Here is a 4,693-nt window from a genome sequence, read left to right as displayed (position 1 = left end):
CATCAATCAAAGAAAATGCTAAAGCTAAAATAAATCCCTGACACAAAACATCCAGGAAATCTGGGACACTTCGAAAAGACCTAACAAAGAATAATAGGAATAGAAGAAGGTAAAGCGTCCCAGCTCCAAAGCCAGAAAATATTTTCAACAAAATCAAAGAAGAAAACTTTCCCAACCTAAGGGAAAAGATGCCTATAAACATACAAGAAGCTTATAGAATCCCAACTAGACTGGACCAGAAAAGAAAATCCTCCCAGCATATAATAAGAAAAACACAGCCGAGCAGTGGTGGCACACACCTTTAATCCCAGCACTTGGGAGGCAGAGGCAGGCAGATTTCTGAGTTTGAGACCAGCCTGGTCTACAAAGTGAGTTCCAGGACAGCCAGGGCTATACAGAGAAACCCTGTCTCAAAAAACCAAAAAAAAAAAAAATAATAAAAATAATAATATTAAAAGCGGTAAGAGGAAAAGGCCAGGGAACATACAAAGGCAGGCCTATCAGAATCATACCTGATTTCTCAACAAAGACTCTAAAAGCTAGAAGGGTCTGGACAGATATCATGCAACCTCTTAAATACCACAGGTGCCAACTTAGACTACTATACCCAGCAAAACTCTCAATCACCATAGAGGGATTAAAAAAAAAGAAAGAAAGAAAAAAGAAAAGAAAAAGGTATTTCAAGACAAATCCAAATTCAAGCAATTCTTATCCACAAAAACAGCCCTATGGGAAGTACTAGAAGGAAAACGTCAACCAAAGAAGCATAACTACATCCATGAAAATGCAGGAAATAGGGGCTGGAAAGATGGCACAGCAGTTAAGAGCACTGACTGAAGTTCCTGAGTTCAAATCCCAGCAACCACATGGCGGTGGCTCACAACCATCTGTAACAAGATCTGACACCTTCTTCTGGAGGGTGTCGGAAGATAGCTACAGTATACTTACATATAATAAATAAATCTTTTTTAAAAAGAAAGAAAGAAAAAGGAAATGCAGGAAATATGTAATTTCATACCAGCAAAACCCAAGGAAATCACACACACACACACACACACACACACACACACACACACTGACATCAAAATAACAGGAAATAACAATCACTTGTCATTAATATCTCTCAAAACCAATGGATTCAATTCAATTCAAAAGACACAGGCTAACAGAATAGATGTGAAAACAGAATCCATCATTTTGCTGCATACAAGAAACACACCTCAGCCATAAAAATAGATATTACATCAGAGTAAGGGGCTGGAAAAAAATGTTTTCCAAGCAAATGGACCCAAGAAGCAACCTGGAGTAGCCATCCTAATGTCTAACAAAATAAGCTTTCAGCCAAAATTAATCAAAAGAGACAGGGAAGGACACTTCACACTCATCAAAGGAAAATTCTACCAAGATGATACCTCAGTTCTGAACATCTCTGCCCCAAACACAAGGGCACCCACATTTGTAAAAGAAACTGCTAAAGCTTAAATCACACATGGAAACCCACACATGAATAGTGGATATCCTACCCACCAATGAACAGGACATCCAGACCAAAACTAAACAGAAAAATAATGAAACTCACAGGCTGGGCAATGGTGGCGCACGCCTTTACTTCCAGCAACTGGGAGGGAGAGGCAGGCAGATTTCTGAGTTCTAGTCCAGCATGGTCTACAGAGTGAGTTCCAGGACAGTCAGGGCTACACAGAGAAACCCTGTCTTGAAAAACAAAAACAAAAACAAAACAAAACAACCAAAGAAACAACAAAAAAGAAACTCAGAGACATTATGAATCAAGTGAACCAATAGGCATCTATAGAATATTTCACCCAAACCCAAAAGAGTATACCTTCTCCTCAGCACCCCGATGATCCTTCTCCAAAATTGAGCATATAGTCAGTCACAAAGCAAACTGCAACAGATACCATGGATTAAAGGTGGACTTCAACAACAACAGAAACACTGGAAAGCCTACACACTCTTGGAAACTGAGGAACTCTCTACTCAGTGATCTCTAGGTCAGGAAGAAAGAAAGAAAGAAAGAAAGAAAGAAAGAAAGAAAGAAAGAAAGAAAGAAAGAAAGAAAGAAAGAAAGAAAGAAAGAAAGAAATTAAAGACTTTCTAGAATTCAATGAAAATGAAGGCACACCATACCCAAATTTATAGGACACAATGAAAGCAGGCCAGAGAAGAAAGTGCATATCACTAAGAGCCTCCATAAAGAAATTAGAAAGTTCTCATATCAGCAATTTAAAAATATACCTGAAAGCTCTAGAAAGAGGGAGGAGGAGGAGGAGGAGGAGGAGGAGGAGGAGGAGGAGGAGGAACAGCAGCAGCAGCAGCAAGCACACCAAACAGAAGCAGAAAGCAGAAAATAATTAAAATCCAGGCTGAAATCAATCAGTTAGAAACAAAGAAAACAATACAAAGAATCAATGAAGCCAGGAGCTGGTTCTTTGAGAAAATCAACAAGATAGATAAACCTTTAGTCAAACTAACCAAGAGACAGTATTCAAATAAACACAATCAGTAATGAAAAGGGTTACATAACTGACACTGGGGAAATTCAAAGAATCATTAGGTCTTACTTCAAAAGCCTGTACTCCACAAAATTGGAAAATCTTAAGAAAATGAATAACTTTCTAGACAGATATCACTTGACAAAGCTAAATCAAGATCAGGAAAATTATTTAAACATCCCCATATCCCCCCCCCCAAAAAAAACAGAAGAGGTCATTAAAAGTCTCCCAAACAAAGAAAGCTAGGGGCCAGATGGCTTTGGTGCAGAATTCTACCAGACTTTCCAAGAAGAGCTCATTTCAACACGACTCACACTATTCCATAAAATAAAAACAAAAGAAACACAGCCAAACTCATTCTATGAGGCCACAGTCACCCTGATACCTAAGCCACGCAAAGACTTAACAAGAAAAAGAACCTTAGACTGATTCCTTTTATGAACATTGATGCAAAAATACCCAATAAAATACTTGCAAACCAAATCCAGGAATACATCAAAAACATCATGCATCAAGACCGCCTCGGCTTCATCCCAGGGATGCTGGGGTGGTTCAGTATGAATCCACATAACCCACCATATAAACAAACTGAAAGAAAAACAATCATGTGATTATCTATTAGATGCTGAAAATGCCTTTTATAAAATATAATACCCCGGCTGGAGGTGGTGGCGCACACCTTTAACCCCAACACTCAGGAGGCAGAGACAGGCAGATTTCTGAGTTCAAGGTCAGCCTGGTCTACAAAGTGAGTTCCAGGACAGCCACGGCTATACAGAGAAACCCTGTCTCAAAAAACAAAAACAAATATATATATATATATATATATATATATATATATATATACACACACACACATATGTGTGTGTGTAAAATACACCTTCAAATTAAAGGTATTAGAGAAATCAAGGATACAGGGCACATACCTAAACATAATCAAAGCAATATAGAGCAAGTCAGTAGCCAACATCAGACTAAATGGAATGAAACTTAAAGCATTTCTACTAAAACCAGGGACAAGACAAGGCTGTCCACTCTCTCCCTATTTATTCAACATAATATTTGAAGTTCTAGCCAAGGCAATAAGACAACAAAAGGAGATCAAGGAGACAAAAATTGGAAAGAAATCAAAGTATTTCTATTTGTGGATAATATGACAGTATAATCAACCTCCAAAATTCAATCAGAGAATTCCACAACTAAAAATCATCTTTAGCAAAGTGGCCTGATACAAATTTAACTCAAAGAAATCAGCACCCCTCCTCTTACAGATGATGAATGGGCCAAGAAAGAAATTAGGGAAACAATACTTTTTTTAAATTTAATTTTATTTGTAATTCATTTTTACACTCCATATTCCATTCCCTGCCCCTCCCCTCCCACCCTCCAACTTCTCCACATCCCACACCTCCTTCCCACCCCCCTTGTCTCCACTTGGATGCCCCCCACCCTCCACCCCACCTGACCTCTAAACTCCCTGGAGCCTCCATTCTTTTGAGGGTCAGGTGCATCATCTCTGAATGAACACAGACCCTGAAGTCCTCTACTGTATGTGTGTTGGGGGCCTCATACCAGCTGGTGTGTGCTGTCTGTTTGGTGGTACAATGTTTGAAAGATCTCGGGGGTCCAGATTAATTAAGACTGCTTTCGGTCTTCCCTAATTCAACAACAGGGGCCAGCTGCTTTTGTCCTTTGGTTGGGTGCAAATATCTGCATCTGACTCTTTCAGCTGCATGGAATGTACTCACTAATAAGTGGATATTAGCAAAAAAAAAAAAACCATACAGAATATATAAGATACAGTCCACAGAGTCCAAAGGGCTCAACAAGCTGGTGTCCAAGTGAGGACACCTCAGTTCCACTTGGGAGAGAGAAGATAGAAACAATCATAAGTGGGGAGTAAACAGGAAACCTCAGGAAATAGGAGGTTGGGGGACCCCCCAGAGTGCACCAGAGACCTGAGAGGTGAGAGACTCCTGGGACTCACAGGGAAGGACCTTTGATGAAATGCCTGACAGTAGGGAGAGGGAACTTATAGAGCCCACCTCCAGCAGGAAGACAGGACATCAAGTGAGGGATGGGGTTGCCATCCCACAGTCACACCTCTGACCCATAATTGTTTCTGTCTGAAAGAATTACAGGGATGGAAATGGAGAGGAGCCTGAGGAAAAGAAGGTCCA

This window comes from Mus pahari, chromosome 9 (assembly GCF_900095145.1).
Source record: "Mus pahari chromosome 9, PAHARI_EIJ_v1.1, whole genome shotgun sequence".
NCBI lineage: Eukaryota > Metazoa > Chordata > Mammalia > Rodentia > Muridae > Mus > Mus pahari.
This window is presented reverse-complemented; position numbering follows the sequence as displayed.